The sequence below is a fragment of the Stegodyphus dumicola genome, chromosome X1 (assembly GCF_044657685.1).
Source record: "Stegodyphus dumicola isolate Sdum_Otavi_A_Nest chromosome X1, ASM4465768v1".
Classification (NCBI taxonomy): domain Eukaryota; kingdom Metazoa; phylum Arthropoda; class Arachnida; order Araneae; family Eresidae; genus Stegodyphus; species Stegodyphus dumicola.
Window position 1 is genome coordinate 38,995,242 of NC_140780.1, and position 20,522 is coordinate 39,015,763.

Sequence of the window (20,522 nt, forward strand, 5' to 3'; positions counted from 1 at the left end):
GCTATGGTAGGAATTTAAAAAAAAAAAAAAAAAAAATGTTAAGGAAAGAATTTTAGAGTTTCTCATAATTGTATTGTATGTAAAAGAAGATTGATTATACTAGTTTATTTATTTACGTAAAATATTTCACAGCTTATATGCCTCACGAGGAATGTCTTCGTGAAGGACCTTATACTATCCCACAGTCATATTAGAAAAGATGGAAATCTTGAAACGGCATACAAGCTTCTTTTTGAATGCCAGAAATCCTACCCGAACTGAGCCACCAGTATTCACTGATCTTACCTATTCTGTCTGGTGGGTTTTGATTCAAAATTATCAGCGCTTATGAAAAACCGGAACATTGTTAAAAAACCTCTTTCGTAGTCCCTTGAATATGTATATTAGTATCATTATATACATTTTACAATACACTCAAAAGGAACTGTTATTAATAAGCCAACTAATTATGAAACTATTATTATGAAAAATATTTCAAATACCCTGCTTCTATAAGATACTATATTTACAGCAATATTGGTTCATTCCTTTTTCCTTTCTTTCACAACAGTTTAAAATTATTATTGCAAAATTACGATAATATTAATTGGAAAATGTCAGAAAATGAAAAGGCGAATTCTGAGCATAATCCATGCATTATTGTATACTTTTACCCATCGCAGTTACATCTTGCAGCATGTCACTGGAAGAAAAATTATAGTGCTTTTGACAGAAAATGTGAATCTGCTATTAAAAGTTTCTTTTTAAGCCAAAATTGAAAAAAATTCATAACACTTATTCTGTAAATTACCGAAAGCACAGGCATTTTCCCTAAGACTTTCTCACAAATGGGAATATCTCAAGATACTGCTGTGGATCCAGTTTTACAATTATGCGTCTAACAATATTTACAGTGACAATTACAATATTACAGTAAGAAAAAACAAGCATTCGGTTACGCTTTTAAAGAGCGCTAGTAAAGTAATCGATCAACCAACACTGATGTTTTGGAAAAGGGGAAGAAATGGAGTTAACTTTAAACTGTAATTAACTATTATTTTAATAATTTTATAATTAAGAATAAAAAAACTTAGTATAAAAAATAATACGGTCAATCAATTATCATCGAATTTGTATCACAAATCATAGCGCATTTGATGGAAAATAGGACTGCGCTATTAATAGTACTATTTAAGTTGACAGCAAGTATTAGTTTAGTTTAGTGACGGAGGACGTGGGCACCATCCCTTTACCGTTATGGTTAATTGGTAATAGCACCACGTCCACCCTTATCTAGAGACTAGTGGAACTACAGGTCATACTTTACAGTACTTACGATATCGTACAATATAAATAAACCATACAATTTCCTACATATGCATGATACAGTATATAATCAAACAGGATTATTAAAGCATAATGCTGGTGCGTATACAGTTAAAATGCAAAAGTTAAGATGTAAAATACTAAGTATCGATTAAAGTTATATGACTAAATAATATTATATTATTCATGCATAAAAACCTTAAAAAAAAATAAAATAAAAAAAATAAAGAAATAAAATAAAAAAAAAAAAAATACAATATCCTACATATGCATGATAGAGTATATAATCAAACAGGATTATTAAAACATAATGCTGGTGCGTGTACAGTTAAAATGCAAAAGGTTAAAATGCAAAATACTAAGTATCAATTAATTATATGATTAAATATTATTATATTATTCATACATAAAAACATTCAAAAAAATAAATAAATAAATTAAATAAATAAATAAATAAAAATAAGTAAATAAATAATGCGCTGTTATATATATATATATATATATATATATATATACATAGAATAAAAGAACTTCATAATTCAGCAATATAATGCAATAGAAGCAACATAATCCATTAGCAAACCAACTCGTAGCGACAAAATCTAATGGCGGGGGTGGGGGGGGGAGATCGGCACGTAGTTTCAAATCAAGCTGAAAGTAAATTGCATTAAATGGAAGGAAAAGCACACCAGAGTTGTTTGAAGCTAATATATCTTTAATTAAATTTCAAGCCGAGTTAAAGTACATTTTTAATTTGAATTTTGCCCTCTATAACTGATAGATTTGATTATTTTTTAAAACTAACTTGAGAACAGAAAGGAAAATCATAGCACTTCACAATTTACAATGATATCAATTAATGGAATACCTCTGTTACTTTTAATTCTTTAAAACCAATAATTAGAGAATAAAAAAAATAAAATAAATAAAAAACAAGACGATGTCATTGGTGAGCGCTATCTTTGGACTTCTTCTACGGAAAAGGTAAGAGAAACTTCTCGGGTTGAAAGACCGTGTTTTATTTAACTTGATTATTATTATCCCTGCGCAGAGAATTAAGTAGGCACACACACGCAGGGAGTGGGGGGGGGGATTTTTTTGTTAGTATAAAATTATATAACACAAGAAAAAGAAAAACAAAAATAGTGAAACTCGCAGGGTAAAAGGAAAGCGTAAGACATTGCTGGCCATTAAAATTTCTACTCTATCTCGATTGATACAGCATTGGATTTTGACCAACGGGAGCAGCCATTGCGCGATGCGATAATCCACAGAGAGGTATGATACGATATCCAACGCAAAAAATAAGGAGCAAATGCGACTTCCGAATGGGAAATCACCATTTTAGTTAGCATTCTTATACACCTTTGAGGTGCCATTACTCTTGCCTGTAATGGGAACATGTCCCGAAATACAAATCATTTGCTAACTCAATATGTTCTACCCCTTTTCCAGGCTTGCTTCCAGGTTCCATTTCATGGTGTAAGAAATCATGGTGTTTCATGTGTAGAAATTTTAATGACCAAAATTGTATTTATCTTAAATTATCAAGTTTTCCGTTGCTTCAGGAAATAAAAAACTTTGTAATTTAGAAGAAAACATGGAAGGTTCTTTACCCTGCTCTGAACTACATGTCATTCGTGCTGCATTTCCCGTTAAGTTTCTTTATTTCGTACACCTAAGCTACACATTCTGGAGGCTCTGAAGGGCAAAACATGAACTTTAATTAAATAACATTTATTAAATAAAATCTACGAGACTTAAAATCCTTTTTGAATTAAGCAGATAAACAAGAAATCGGTATGGATTTGTTTATTTTACACAATCACAAATTGTAGACCAAGAAAAAGAACGACAGAAATTTTCCTGCAGTTAAAACTGGAATATCACATAATTAACGAATATGAGTTTTAAATGTGCGCAACTTTTAATTATTCAACGTTTTCTTGTTTAAGCCAAAATCTGTATATGTAGTTGTTCGAGTTAATAACAATTTAAAGACTGTAGCATAAACATCATCAACTCAAAACGAATAATAAGACTAAAATGTCCTAAAATTTTATAAGTTAATTCTGTATAATAAATTCAACACAGAAGTTACATATCAGCTAAGAAAATAAAGATTTGACTAATATGAGACCAACGATTTGCCGTTAATACGTTTTAATTTGTTTAATGCGTAAGAAGCAGACACATTTAGCATTTATTTACAGGTAATTCTCAGCTATAATAAGATTTCCTAATTGCATTAACAAATTCTAGAAAACAGCAAAAACATAAAGTCATCTCATTAGTTGCATGCAAGATGCTATACAATTAATTAAATGTTTCGTGTGCAAAAATAAACTTCAGGCAATAAACGAGCAGTTAAAACATTTGTTTCCTATTTTGATGATTTTACTTGAAAACGATACTGAAGCATAACACTGAAAGGAAGCAATTCTGTTGGAATCAGATGTAAACTACGAAAAAAATCAATAATTTCAAGAATGAAATCCATATTAACCCTCACGATTCCAAATTCTGTCAGAACATACGAAATAGCATTTTTAGGCAGGAAGCTATTGAATAGAGAAGCGAAATTGAAACAAATTGACCTCGGAAGCCGATGGGGCTGAAAATTCGAGCTCATCTAAGCGGAAAAGCTCCTCAGCGGCAATGACCGTACAAATAAAGCTGACGAGAAAACGGATAGTTTGCAATGAAACTAAAAGATGTGGTATTAAATAAAAGAAGAAAGACGATGTGGTAAATCTAGTTTACTGTGACAGAAAGGCGACGAGTTTAAGTCACTAAACTGACAAGCAGAACATAGAAATACATATTTATTTACATAGAAAATTATTACAAAGAACTTATTTACATGAAAATTAAATAACTTGCAAGAGCAAAAAAAAAAAAATTGTTTTTTTATTTTTATTTTTATTTATTTATTTATTTATTTATTTATTTATTTTATTTTATTTTATTTTATTTATTTATTTATTTTTTAATTCATTTCGGAGCACTGTAAGAGTTGAAAGTAGAGTTGAAACTACAAAAAAGAAGTGAATAAATAACTGCACTCTGGAAGACTTCAAATTAGAGTTCAGTATATACATATATATAAAAAAATATTTGCTTCAATTGTAAAAAATTCTATATAACTTTTAAATGTAAAACATTATAGAAATTAAAAAAGTATATCATTCTGTACCAGATGGGTAACATTTGGCGTTGGAAGGAAGTATTTATAATTACAACAGGCTTGGAAACTTTTAGAAAAATTATCATTTGGATATACTACAAAATTAAATCTATTTTAATTATAACAGTTAGATACATAAATAAAAACTAAAATGAGGACTTATATTATTAATAATACCATTTACTGCTTTTAAATAGCCCAGCTTATCAGTCAATTAGTAAAATTTAAAAGTAAAATTAAAGACCTTATACTTTCGCGAATTTAGGATTTTATTTTGCCAGAACAGAATTTTATATCTTGAGTGAAAACAACACTGTCCATGCATAAAAAAATTGTAAGAAAATTTATAAATTTACCTTAACCAGCTTATCATTTTATGTAAGAAATCAATAAATGAAGTTAAATAATTGTGTTTATTAAACATCAGAGCTGAGCAACAGAAAAAAATTAAAAGACATGAAATTCAAGAATAGAGCGATAAAGATTCAAATGAGGATTAATATATCTACAGCAGCAAAGTATACTTTTCAAAAGTATTTCATTATGCAAGAATTATAAAAGAGCAGTATGATCGCTACAAGCTAAATATCCCAAAAAATTCCATTTAAGAGCACATACCAGCCGTAGAGTTACACCTGTTTAACGTATAATAAAATGCAAGGTCTCCCAGCAGAATTTAAAGAAAAGAATTTGTTTTACTATTCACAAAGAAGAATATATTATTACCAGATTTGTCACTCTATAGTGAAAACAGAGCTACCTAACTTTTTCGTGAGTGTGAGCCATTTCGCCTCCCTCCCCTTCCCAAGTCATGGAGGTAAGAAAGGACTTCCTACCTCCATGCTCTCTTTTCCAGTAAGCTCTTACTTTCTACCGCCATGCTTCCAGTAGGCGATGTCGCGATTTTACCTATGCGCTGGGAAAATGTATAAAATAATTACACTCATGTCCATAAATTAAGGATAATGCAAAATCAGGTAAAGGAAGAGTTAGAAGCAAAACAAATTTGACTTATTTGTAAAGCTTATTTATTAAACAAAAGGTAAAGAGCAAAAAAAGATGCTATATGTTTGATATTATTAAAAAAATTAGCGATTTTGTCTCCCTGGAGCAAATTGCAAAAAAAAAAAAAAAAAAAAAAACTATTTACAAAAAACCAATATTACATGGTTGGCATGATTGATAATACATTGTATGTCTCCCAGACGATGCAATACAGTCCGTAGAACGCCTAGGCATGCTGAGTATCAAATTATCGATCTGATCTTGGGGGATATTTCACCACTCAAAAAGCAATGCTCTCCGAAGTTCCGGTAGATATGTAGGAGGAGGTTGACGGGCTGCAACTCGTCGGCCAAGCATGTCCCACACTAGCTCTACTGGATTCAAGTCCGGTGAGAATGCTGGCCAGTCCATACGGGTTCCGATTGAAGGCATTCGCTTACGATGTTTGCACGGTGAGGCCGGGCGTTGTCATCCATAAACACAAATTGTGCGCCCATGGCGCCCCGAAACAAACGTACATATTGTTCCAGAATGACGTCCCGATAGATTTGGCTTGTCATGGTTCCAATTTGAACATGCAGGTCAGTTCTGGAACCCAGAATAATTCCACCCCAAACGAGCACTCCTGCACCACCGTAACGGTGTTGTTCAATGATGTTTTCTTGGTGGTAACGGGTACCTGGAGCTCTCCATATGAAAGTCCGGCGAGAATAAGACTGCAAGCTAAACCCGGACTCGTCGGAAAACATCACACAAGCCCACTGTTGCGGTGTCCACAATGCATGCTCTCTACTCCAGGCTAACCGCAGGCGACAGTGAGTTGCAGTAAGTGGAACGCATCTGACAGGTCTACGAGCATATAGACCAATCTGCCCTAAGCGTCTGTACACGGTCTGCCTTGAAATTGTCGTACCAGTGGCTGAAGAGAGCTGACGAGACAAGTCTGAGGCTGTGCTCCGCCTGTTTCTTTTGGCAGTAACTGCCAAATACCGGTCCTCATTCGGCGTTGTAACTCTGGGGCGACCTGTGCTGTAACGTCTACTCACATTACCATCATCTTGGACTCGTTGCCAAAGCCTGGAGATGACACTTTGGGCAATTTCATGTTCGTCTGATACTTCCAGTTGGGTACGCCCACATTCCAGACGGCCGATAATTCTACCACGTAAAAAATCATCCAAATGCGTCCTTTGTGTCATAACTATTCAGTTATTGCACTGAAATGCTTATAAAGCGCCTGCGAACAATTTTAGTTCTTTGCCTGTATTCCTTATATATCACTCTCTTACACTCTCGTCATTGTGACGTACCATCGGTGTCATCTGGTTACTTCCTGAAATTTGCATATGATTCTTGAAGATGTGTGTAGTGATTTTACAGGTGATATATTTGTTTTAGAGTTCGATTTCCGCGTGACTCCGAATTATCCTTAATTTATGGACATGAGTGTATTTAATAGATCTATGGGTAGCTAGCGATTGACTCAAAAGCACGCCGCAACCGGCAATTGGGCATCCTCGTTTCATACTTTGATTAGCGTATTAAATAGAAGCTTGCTAATCTATTTTTACGGAATCCGATGGTTTACTTATAACTGCTCAGGCCGAATTTATAAAAATGCTGCTCAGTAATCATCAGTAATTTCCCGAACAATTAAAATATCCGCATAAAGCGGTGAAATTAATATTGCAGTAAGTACATCAAAACTTTCCAAACATGAAAAGAAATCTATTACCAGAAATAGTAAATATCTTAATGCAGATAATTTTCGATGGATACGAAGAGAAGTGTATGGAAGTTAAAAGAGAAAAATATTCACTTATTTTAATCGTCAAATAACGGAAAATAATATAGAATACAAAGTCACTTTGTCATATAACACTGAAAATATCTTGGATAAGAAGTTGACATGGTGTTGCATAAGACATAATGTTAATTAAGGTATAGAATGCCTTCCTATAAAATGCATTCTGACGTATTGCTGTAAAGTATTTACAATCTGAAGCATGGAAATAATTAAAAATTTGCAAATAGACCAAACTCGCATGCTAAGATTTGCTACTGATCAATAAAAACAGTCACAATACAAGCTATCTATTGCTTACTAAAAATTACGTCCAAAACTTACGGAAAACGAAACGTCCTTTTGGTGGAAATGGTTCAAGAGAAAGCTTCGTGCCTATCTGAGAAGCTAATAAGATTACCTACAAATAATTACTGGGAAAATTATAAGTTGGATTGCAGTAGTTAATTGAAGATCTAGAATGGAGTGTTGCAGAAAAGCCTTTTATTTTTAAAAGAAAGAAAAAAGGAAAGCAGTATCGCCAACAAATCTGAAATTATGCCTGCTCCAATTAACCCATTGATTGCTGGTTACTCGGTGGGTATATTTAACCTGACTCAATTAGTACAGAAGAAAGTTTAATCTGAAATGAAATTAATATCTATAATTCTGGAAACTTAGCAAAAACTCTGATCACCTGTGTATTTACATTAATTAATATCGCCTCACACATTAGGAAAATGGCGGTACCAGTTTCAAGATAATTTGATAATTTGTTCGTTACTTGACTAAAATACAGAACACTACTTCATTGCGTACAGAGATTAAGGGCATCAAGTTTGTCCCTCAGTAGTTAAGCCTAAGATGTAAGAATTACAAAATCTGTTATCTTACCGGACTCCAAATCTGTTATTCAGGCTAGCACTTTATAATCTCATAGACTAATGTCCTGCATGCATAATTTGATTTTATTATAATTTAAACGCAAAATAATGATATTAATTGTTTCCTTCCTGTAGTAGTGTAAATGGTCTAGTCAGGAAGACGAAACCAAAATAAAAATGTGAAGGCATGCGCTTTCTAAAATCCCAACTGCCCCAAAAGAACAAACTGCTGCAACCTTGCTCTTTTCCCATGTTATTCACAGATTAAAAAAAAAAAAAGAAAAAAGAAAAACCATGTAGGAATAACACATTAAAGTGACTAGCGTGAAAAATTAATACACTAGCGTGCAAAGTTAAAGGAATTTGCAAATTATATCTATTTTTTACGAGAAATACTGAACCAAAGGTACTAATTATGACGCCGAAGAATTAAGCAAATATTCCGAGTCGAATATGTAAGCGTACACGTGTGTGTCTGCGGAGCTGCGACTGTGGATAGGATATAAGCGCATAAGGCGTTACGGCGATTTGTGTGCTTCTACTCCTTTACGACATTCGCTGTGCTTTTCGCAAGAGTTGGATAAATTTTATAAGGTATCAGGTAAAATGAGCAGTTACGAACGAATGGATGACAGAATGATATAGAGAACTGCCGGTAGATTGGAGCATACTAATCACAAGCGCAGGTGGTTACAGAACTCAATATAACGCTAAGTCTCGTCTGCAATTTATGGAAACAGTTTCAGGACAATAAATCCATATCGAGAAGACCAGGGCAAAGTCAACCAAGATTCACAATGATGAATGAGGATCGTTATTTGGCACTTCCAGTGCGGCGACACAGACTGCTACAACTTGGCAGCTCTTACTTGAACTGCATGCTGCGATTGGAACCCGAGTTTCACAGTCTACAGTTGTGCGAAGGCTTCATGTGATAGGGCTGTATGCCGGATGATCCCGCTCACTGCAGCGCATACTGTTTGCGTCCCGCTCACTGCAGCAGAGCGCTTTAAAAAAGGTGCAGACAATGTGCACTTGGAATCTATGCTCTTGAAGGGCAATTTCAGCCCGCCATCCCCCTCCGAGAACCATCCCGGAGATGAAATTTGCCTTGCTGCAGGAGTGGGATCGACTGCCATAGGGACTCTTCAACTGCCTCCTGTCCAGACTGCCGTCACGCTGCTTGACCTATCTCGCCGTGAGGAGAGATAGGTCCCTATATTAGTCTCATTTTCAGTTCGATATCGCAACACCGATTTTGGACACCCTTGTACTATGAACTGCGCACATAAAATGACTTTTAAATGGTATAACTCGTTCTCTCTAATAAATGTATATTCACACCAAATTTTATTAAAGTCTGTCCATTAGGTTTTCAGAAACTCGACATAATGTGGAAATTCTGTTAATTTTGCACTCGAGTATATAAATACCGGCAGACCAACTCCAAGACACTCTGGCTAGATAAGTTCGCAATTATTATCTCTCTTAAAATTTTTATTTCTGCATGTTTCTATGCAATGAGTATCGCATATTCATTTGTGATTGAACTCCAAAGTAGTACTGATATAGAAATTTATAAAACAAATTTTTCTTTTAGTAAATAAAAGAAGTCTATACGGAAATTTCAAAAATAAGAAAAGAAATTAATACAAATTTTCGGATACTATTGTAATTTCACAACCAGAATTTAAAGAAGAATCCAGCCTGATTCTTCCAGACTAAAATCAGACCTTCTAAACTTCATGTAATACAGATGCTACAAAATTTCTTTATTCTGCTGTTTGTACCTTTTGACGTTACCTGTCATTCAGCTATTGCATCCGAACGGATGTTGAGACATGATCGGTGAGAAAATTATTCCTGTGTGACGCCAGTATTAATCATTTCGCCATGTCTTACACACCCAAGAACGTTATACAGAAAACTCAGTTTTTAATTTAATGTCAGTGAGAAGTTTCAAGTATTTCTTCAAAAAATTATGTAAAAAGCAATTATCTAGATTTCGAAATAGTGCTCTCCCTGCAACTCGAACGAGTTAGGCTAAATAAGCGCCTAAAAAAATATAACAATTGTAAATAAAACTGTTCTTTGCACGTATCGAATAGAGGGTTTAAACTTAGGTTGATCATAAAAATGAAACAATTTTCAATCAATCTGTAAAGAAATACGTTAGAATATTTCTGAATAAATCATTGGCTTAAAAGTATGGCAAAGTATTTTTAACCAGGCCTTCCAGAGATTAAGACTGAACTGAAGAAGAAACATATATCAGTTATTTTAATTTAAATATCTACAAAAATTATTTATGTTTGAAGGGACCGAATGATTTAAAGTGTAAAAAAGACTGGATTCGGCAACTTAAACTATTTAATTACTACTTGTATTAATCATCAAAAATCTGTTCATCTGGTTAAAACTTTTCAAATATTATATCTCAAAATATCGAATATTCTTTTAATATGCAGAAGAAAATAGCAGATTATTGCACGAATTAATTTAAAGAGATTAACTGACGTTGTTTCGAGCAACTGGGCTGTTTTATCGGTGTTAAAAGACATACGAAAAATGAAAAAAAAAAACAGGACTCGGAAGAAGCGTTTCAGGAAGAAATACAGAGTTTTGGCAAAGACATTCACTCTAAAGTTCACACAAGGTATAACGTACTTTTCTCACAGGCAAATTACTCGTATATGGGCTACAGATAATTTACCCAAAATACTCTATCAGTAAATTATCTCATAAATAATTAGGAAATATAAAAAGGAAACAGTATTCACAGATTATTTAGCATGGTTCAATGAAAGCTGGATTCAGAAGAATCAATTAAGCTAAACTTAGAAAACAATTTTTTCATTTAATTAGTAAAAACTCTAAATTTTCTATTTTCTAAATGCAATAATAGAGCGAAAGGGGAAAAGTAAAATAGTTCAGTTTTAACCCTAAGAATACGCCTGTGCTGAAAATAAATCTCCATATGAAAGTGTTAATGACATATCATATTTCTAACTTTTCATGTAAAGTAGATTACAAGAAAAAGTTAAAAGAAAGACGAAGAATAATGTAAACGTTGTTGAAAACATAACAAAATAGAGTACGTAAATCACACGTTCTAAAACTCTAAAAAGTGAGTTCAAGTTAAGAGAAAAATGTAGCACGAACATGCAAAAAAACGGCATGCACTGTTTTCAATCTAAATAATTAAACGTTTTAAGAAATTGAATACAGAATAGTTTAAAAATCTGTAAAAATATTCTATAAAACATAAATTACATTGTTTTTTAAATGTCCTCACGAATATAAGATGTAACCTATAATTTACGAAATTATATTTTTAATAATTAATTGAGTAAAAAAAACTTATGAAATTTTATAACGAAGAGTTGGAGATTAATAACTGACATTATTTTCCTTTTAAATAAAGAACATGGCTCACATTACCTTTAATCTATGGATTGATGTTTCATGTGAGATTTCGTGGTATGGAGAGCAAAAAGTATAAGTAAAAGAGTTTTCAATTTGCTGGAGACTAGTCATCAAGTTATATCCAATAACAGCGTAAGTATACACACAGATAGCTTTAAAACACTTGTAAACACAAGGAATTTAAGTTAGGCAGATAGCTTTTAACTCTGCTTCGCCACAGTTATTAAGACAACCAACCTAAAACTTCGGAAACTGGTGAAGACTGTTATACAGATTTAATTAATACATCAGTCATCTCAAAATCAAATTGCATGCAGGCACGATCTGAAAGCAACTGACGGGTCAAACATTTTTTTCCCCAAAAAAATGAAAATCTTTCTTTAAGCAATGCAATTTTTTACTAAATTTCAAATTTAGTAAATATTTATTAAAACATACGTAAACAGAAATATTAAAGATTCAAAGGGAAAGCTCCAATGCATATTTATTTAATCTAGGAAAGGTTAGTTTAGTGTCTGCAAGAAATTTTTATTGGTTACACTTTGTAATTCAAATGTATTGATAGCTAAATATTAAATTTTGAGACAGCCTTTTATTTAAGATAATTACATATGTTTTTCGAAAGTCCTTTTGCACTAAAATAGGCCAATTTCAATTAATGACCTCTTTTTTTTTTTGTCAAAGCTTTTTTTTTTTCCTTTGTGATCCGAAAGATCTACTGAAACCCTCAGAAAGCTGTCTAGTACATCTTCACTCTACATTCGAAACATTACATTGAATTCTTGCGAACGAGGTTTATTCCTGATGCCTACTATGAACACTGGATCAAAGACAGTTTGAGCAGGTTGGAGTCCTTCTACAATCAAAGAGTGAAGCCCTGAACGTGCTCAGAATTCGCTATGGCAATCGTGGCATCCGAAAAGAATTTCAAGAATCACTTTTGCAAAAGAAGTACTTGGCGCCTATCACAGCCCTGATTTGCCTTCTTCTAACAGGGCTATATTAAAGCCTGGGGAAATAGACAAGCACTGCAGAAAAGCTAAAAACAACCAAATCAACCGAGATAGGATCGGTTTCATTTCTCCAACTGAAGCTGGTTATCCAGAGCTCCGAGCTGAGACTTCGTTCCTTAATTTCCTCAAATGACACACTTTTGGGAAAATTAAGGAATGAAGAATTTTCAGAATTTACACATGACATTTTGAAAAACCTGTCTGTAAATTCTGAAAATCTGAATAAAAATCTTTTTCCGTTCAAAATTTTTTCTATTTCTTCGTAGTCCAGATCCTGTGAAACACACTGTAACTGGTCAAACCTACGAGTAACCTGAAGTGACTTGACCTATGAAACACACTGTAACCTCTAGTATTAATAAACCATAATTTAGTGTTTAGAATATCTGAATAACATTTTCAACTGGTATATAACTAGTATAAGGTCCGCTAGTGAAGCGGGAAATTTTAAAGATCCAATAGTTCATTTTCTGCTTACGAGGGGTCCTGGAGGTTTTGGATTATTGTTTGGCGTTTTATGCCATTTGTTAAACGTGGAGTCTGGTGTATAGCATGTTTTCTGCGTAAAATCATTTTATAGGAATGGTGGCTATGTGACTTTAATCGATATTGGAATCATGAAAACCCGGATGAGTTACATGAAAAACCATTACGTAGTCCGAAAGTTACAATATTGTGTGCACTTTCACACTTTCATCAACTGGTATATTTTTTCCCAAGACGATATAAGAAACGTCACAACTATTAATGCAGACAGCTACACACACATGTTCAGAACATTTTTGATGCAACAACTCCCTAGGTTTACCGAAATTAATTTTTTCCAGCGGAACGAGGCTACAAGTCACACTGCTCATGTGTCCAATTTTGGGAATACGGAATTTCTCAATTCACGAAGCATGGGAGGATATATACGAACCTAAAGGCTTAAAATACTGATCCGCCGTGCTACACGTACGGAGAATAACAATTACCAACCTGGTTAGTGCATGTTGTGCCCTTAGAAAGGAAACTCTCTGAATACATATATCAGTCAGTACAATAAAAGACCCCGATGGTTAAAACTCAGTCATGATATCTGACAGTCTTATACTCCCCTTCCCTACCACGAGCCTCTTCGAATGGATATTTAGATCAATGAATTTTAAGCTTCCTTATTTCGCAAAGATTCTATATTCCACGATTTATCTGAAGTAAACCTGAGCCCTCTGGTATCCAGGTTTAGTCCGCATTTTTTAGTTAAAGCTTTCACGGCAGTAGTTTCTGATTACTCGAATTTAATTGAGTTTACCTCCTCCCTGTATTTTGTCGGAAAATAAAAATCAAACAGTTTCTATGATGCGGGAAGGGGATTAAAATGATGCACTAAATAGAACTGAAAATCTAAACGTACCATCTACATGTAAATGCTACTCTTAAAGAAAAATATGTTTTGCTTCCTAGTTAGGTTTTTAATAAATTTATCCTACATTATGCATCATTTAAAAATCTTCTTAAAACTAATTTTTGTTTACATTAATAACATATATGAAGGGCACATTAAATGAAGGATAAAATTCTGTTATTCTGCGTTTCCAAGCACAGAAATGAAACTAATATATAAAAAAATTATTTACAGTTCTTATTCTTAATATAATTTAGAATTTATTATCTGGCATGTTTAGAACTTGAAGGCTTTTTAGCAAATATAAGGCACTCATTATTTCCTGTAACTTAAAAAAAAGTTTAAATAAATTTAAATTTCTAAATTGTATATAGGATTACAAATACGTGAACAAACTGTCTACCAGTTTATTAGACTGACTAAAAGGTATCTAAATCTTAAAGCACATTTCTCTTCTTCTTGCAGTTTTTTTTTTTTTTTTTTTTCCGTTTCCCTCTCTCTTTTATTTTAAATAAATTAATTTTTACAGCGGCTGAGATATACACTTCAGTATTTAACATAACATTTGATTACAATTTACATTAACACTTCGAGTGTGTGTTATTAGAATCTGCAAAAACTAATGGCATGTAATTAAACCACAGGATGAAATTTCATTTGGAAGGCTGAAAACGATTTTGATTATTTCTGTTATTTACCTGCCAAAATGCTTAATGAACAAAAGCCACAGAAAGACTGAAGAGGCAATAAAAAAATAAATAAATAAAACTTACCGGTATAGATATTAATAAAACTATAATGCAATGCTATTCTTTTCTTTTGCCTCTTAGGCCACACACCGCACACCCATTCATTTGTGTATTGAAGAGACTTATCCGAATAGTAGCTCGGGATGCTTGTTGTCAGATCAACAGTTTCGTAGGAAACGCGCATGCGCTGATGAAAAGGTAACTATTGGTGAACAACTTTTCGCTTTTAACTTGCTGCATTTTTTGGAAACTTTTCTTCTCCGAACTGGAAACGTGACGACTGCACGCGTGAATTAATTTAACAATCATGAGAAAGATTACGTAATTATTTTTTAATACATATTTTAAGATAAATGTCGAGCTCTAAGCAGTGCAAACAAATTTCTACTTATAAGAAAATAATATAAAATATGGCATCGATTTCTTTTCCGTTCAGCTAACTGCACTACACTCGGACACGAAATTGTTTTATTCTTATTCAAGAAGGTTAGAGAAAAGTGAAGAAGCACTTGAGAATGAAACAGATAAATAAAACAGGTAAATTTTAAAAGTATCGCATAGTTTACAAAAAGTTGATAAAAACAACAAGAGCTTGCCAAATTTCAAGAAATTCTTCGATTCTTGAAGGTAGAAAATTCTTAAAGCTTTTCAGTGGTCTTACATCGCACAATAGGCACTACGAATATGAATTTGATATTCTGATGATATTTGTACGCAAGTAAATTTTCATTTCGGCTCGTTTCACCGTTTTTAAAAAAAGTTACTGTAATTTGTAACAAATACTAAAATTATAATTAGTTTTTATCAAATAACTCCCTACTTCATTCAAATACTTATTTTGTCATTAGCTAAAAAAAAGCAAAAATATTCAAAAAAGAAGAAAGAAAACAAAAGAAAAAATCTCAAGTTTTCAGATTTTACATTACGCCCTAAGGAGCGTTTTCTTTAACGTTTTGTGTGTTGCTTTTATTTTTTAAATATCATGTTCTTCGTACTTAAACGATAAAATTCAATTCAACTGGAATATCCCAAAATAATTTAAAAAGAGCATATGTTTAGAATTTCCGACACACAGTCTCGCACGTTGGAGATATACAGGGTGATTATAATTAAAGTTTAAGTTTCAAAACGCTATAAAAAAAGAACCACTCATGGAAATGACGTCAACTTTGAAAGGAATGTTATTGAAGAAGGCGGAAAGCGTATGGCAGAAGAAAAAATTTAGTTTCAAAAGTTAGCAACAGATGGCACTGCAAGCGGAAGAAGACATAAATTAAAATTTTAGTTAAATTTCAGTGTTATAAAGCCGCCAGGTACCAGGCTGTTCCTCATTTCGCGTCTCAGACGTTCGCCATGGGTGTTTCACTGCAGGATCGCGTCTGCTGGTAAAGCTGTATTACAAGAATGATGATTGTGCAAGAGTAGCTCTGCAAAAATTCAGGACACTGAAGGGTATAAAAGAAGGCGTTGGTCCAATGAGTGTCGTAGGTATAAAGAAAATGATGCAAAAATTCGAAACGACAGGTTCGTTTGATGTGCAATCTGGTAGAGGGAGAAAACGAGTGCATTCGACGGTAGTTGAAGAAGTGGCCACAGCATTACAAGAGGGGTCGGCCGGTGGTGTGCAACCGTGCAGTGCACGAAAAATTGCCTGAACATTGGACAGGCCTACGAGCGCGGTGCTGAAAATTGTACGAAACATCCTGCAATGCTATCCGTACAAAATTGGCCATGTGCAGGAGTTGCTTCCGTCTGACTTGACAGCTAGGGAGACGTTTGCGTTAGAATTCCTGGCTCGCATGGAAGTGGATAATGAATGGCCGTGGAAAATTGTGTGGACAGATGAAGCCCATTTCCATCTGATAGGATACGTGAATACCCAGAATTGTCGAATATGGGCAACAGAAAATCCACTGGCAACGCACCCCGTACCACTTCATCCTGAAAAGGTCACGGTATGGTGTGGCTTTACGGCATCATTCATCCTACAACCATATTTTTTCGAGCAGACGGGTGCTTCCGGTCCTGTTATCGCAACCGTCACTGGTCAGAGGTATGCATCGATTTTGCGCAACCACGTGATTCCAGCTCTGCAACAGCGTAGACGTGTGGATGAAATCATTTTATGCAAGATGGCGCTCCTCCGCACATTGCACATCCCGTGAAGCAGCTGCTGAGGCGCCATTTCGGAAATGCTCGAATTATCAGCCGTCATTTCCCTACAGCCTGGCCGTCCCGATCGCCTGATCTTACTCCGTGTGATTTCTGGCTGAGGGGATATCTGAAGGATGTTGTGTTCCGTGCTCCAACTGCAAATTTAGCGGAATTAAAGGCACGCATTTCGCAACACATTCTGAACATCACCCCGGAGACACTGCGATCCGTTGTGGAACATGCTGTTTGTCGCTTTCAACTTGTTGCACACAACGGTGGACACCATATTGAACATGTTTTGCGCCAGTCTCGCGACACTTCCGAACTGCTTTGATGAATGGTTCTTATGCGGTATGTCGCCGCAAAACTCTTGAAACCGATTTGTTCCTTTCGATGTGATATGTACAGTCATGCAAATAAAATTATTCAACAATTCTAATTTGTCAATGCGTTTTAATGTGTAACTTCCACCTTAGCCGTTGTTTTACGAATCATTTCTCGTTTCTCGTCGTGATTTTCCCGCTTACAGCGCCATCTGTTGCTAACTTTTGAAACTAAATTTTTTCTTCTGCCATACGCTTTCCGCCTTCTTCAATAACATTCCTTTCAAATTTCACATCATTTTCATCAGTGGTTCTTTTTTTATAGCGTTTTGAAACTTAAACTTTAATTATAATCACCCTGTATATATATATATATATTTTCGTACAGTGTTGCCATTGCTCTCTTTAAAATCGTTGAGATTAATCAAAAATCTGTTAAAGTGTTACAAAATGTGAAATCGATAATAAAACAAACTCCAAATTCCAAATTAGGGCTTCCAGATACACATACTCGGTGGAGGATTATGTTATTTAAAATTTGATGGCTCTAGGTACCATTGTTTATCACAACGTGAGAAGCATATACACATTTATGCAGATTCTTCATTATTTAATTTCTTTAAATATAACACAGGGCTCTAAAATTTGGTAGCAAGAATTTAAAAAGTGATTCGCCGTTGATAGTGAATCAACGCATAATGCCCAATAGCCCTACTGGGCAAATTGCCCCTTTGGGCTTTCGTCTGTCTGCTTTCTGGCAGACAGACGAAAAAAGAAATATGTTTTGAAGTCAGTAAAAATTTGTTTTTAAGGCTGGGAACAGGTTAAAATGGCTAATTTTGATGAAAAATCACATTTTTATTTTACTGCTTTATTTGATAGCGCATATTTTCAGCTTTAAAAAACACGTTTGTTTCTATATCTGCGCTAGTTAGAAGAGAAGGTATTTAAAACTTTATGATGTTGGAAGCATCTATAGTGAGCTTTAAATCTCTGGCTTTTTAAAGGACTAGAAATTTATCAGAAAATAATTTAAAGAGCAATTTTTTTAAATTTTATCTTCAATAAGATCTCGAGATAATAATAATAATTTTAAAAATGCATATAATATGAATATATTATGCATAATTAGAAGCATGTCGGCCCTAGCCTTCGAAAGAAGTCACCGAAAATTAAATATTTTCATTCATGAACTAAAAATTACTACAGAATTGCAGTTCACAGCAAATATAATTAATTTGCAAAGGATTCAGTGCTCATAATGGAGCAAAGTTCTGTCGCTTTTTCAAATGTAAAGCAGTCGATGAATGAATAATGCCCTGTCAGTTTTGTCAGATAGTGCAAATTTTAGCAAGCTGCAGCAACTGCAGCAAAATGCAAGAATATGTCCAAAAGACGGCCCCAGAGAATAATTAAACACGCGTTTATGAAACTTCTTTAACAAATGTGTTTACATGAGAGAACACAGAACGCGAATTAAATTTTCAAAGGCATTCTATAGAAGCTCACCTCGAAAGACATAAATCTTCAAAGGTATTCTATAGAAGCTCATCACGAAAGACAATTTTGTTGAACAACAAATCCTAAATTTAGAAGCATTACGTCTTCCCTATAATTCAACAGAGGATTTAAAGGAATACTAAACATTATTAAAATTGTTAACATTCATCTTAATTCTTTATAAAGTATTTTCTTCCTCCTTTCCGCATGCCTTCAGGGTGTAACGGAAGTACACTCGTCGGGTATTCGAGATGTCCGGATTCAAGTTCCGGCGAGGGCACTGCACATTTGTCACGTCTCCTGCTTCGAAAAAATAAAGCACTTAAAATTCTACAGTTGGCACCCAAACTAAAAGGTGGTGGCTGATAATTCGGGGTGTACTCCAACTGCGCTGATGAAAATCCCCCCCCTCGTCCTGCTATAGTCCAACTGCGCCGATCAAAATTTCTTTCCCCCGTTCCCTACAGGGTTACAATTTAATTTTTCGAAGCCAACTGTAGCCAAGAGGAAAATAAAAATAAAGAAATATATTTTTTATAAATGAATAGTGGATTTGTTGCCAATCTAGAGAAACTAAGCTTCGGCAACAACAAAGATAACGCCTTCTTTTATTATTATTGCGAATTAAGTCATGCTTAATCCTTTCTGGAATTTATTCCAAGAAATAAGTGGTTAAGATTTACTCCGCAATTTTTAATACAGATATTTTGAATTTTCATGTATTTTTGCCTTGTCGTGAAGTAGGAACTGAATTAATTGACGAGAAACACTGAATTGTCTGTGAAAAATCGTTTCTTTTCGTTTAATTTCTTTTATACATCGCTTTAGATTTACTTTTGTTAATTGCTCTGTAACACAAAAGAAATTTTCAGATGACTTGAAGAAGGTTTCTTAATACTCTTGCAGGCAATAAATTCATCTTTGTAACAACATGTGGGGCTACAAGGCATTCTTCAAGAGCACAACTATTGCTCTGATCTTTTTCACCCCTACAACCGGAAGTCAGTGTATATTCCTTAAATAGCTAAATTTTCAATCAGTTCCGAAAGTAGCATGATAATGGGGGTTCTGCGACAGGAGGGTCAGAGGGTCAGGGGGCGTGGTCAATGACGTCACACAGAGGGCGGGGCCAAAGGCAACGTCATCACACTAGGAGGCGTGGTTTCGAGTGGAGTTGAGTTGTTGGTAGATTGCTGGTTGAGTTGTAGACCTCCTGCTTTTCATTTAAAGTTCGTTTTTTTAAAAATTGGCAACAGGAAATATTTTCTGCATCTTAATTTTGATGAAATGGCGATGCTGCCCTCTCTTGACGAAAAAGTGAATTATATGTTTTAGAAATATATTTTTTAAGTCTGGTGTTAAATTATTCAATGCGTGACTCTGAAAACAATGTAAAAGAAACAAATATAAAAAAGACTTTCCTTTAATGATAGTTTACCATGTTATGAAAATGTAACTACAAGATAATTTTTTTTTATTACTCAATTTTATTCTGATACTTTTATCCTTTCTATTTTTTCATGAAACTTTAACTTATTTCTCAGGTTTTCTGTTTCATAATAACATATTCATTTACTGTCGTATTTTTTTAATACTTAACGTTTCTAATTTGTAATATTTTATTTAATTTCCACGTACTATTTTTTTCATACCTTTCATAAATTTCAGAATACCCTGATTTTTAACTTATACGTTATATTTCACAAACGTTCCCGCACGTGCTGTTTATTTGTTACATTACTTAATTTTAGATGCAATTTCACACTTTTTTAACGTTATAATGTTCAATATTCTGAATTTTAAATTCAT

The 20,522-nt window shown here is 33.9% G+C and overlaps 1 protein-coding gene across 2 annotated transcripts in view; it reads right to left on the reverse strand.

Moving 5' to 3' along the window:
* LOC118183908 (uncharacterized) overlaps positions 1-14,893 on the reverse strand; it is a 63,946-nt gene extending 49,053 nt beyond the window's left edge. The window contains exon 1 of one of the 2 annotated variants that reach the window (XM_035353519.2): positions 14,761-14,893. The gene's annotated coding sequence lies outside the window, so the exon portion shown is untranslated. The remainder of the gene's footprint in view (positions 1-14,760) is intronic. The other variant, XM_035353518.2, reaches the window with a different exon arrangement.
* Positions 14,894-20,522: the final 5,629 nt, after the last annotated feature.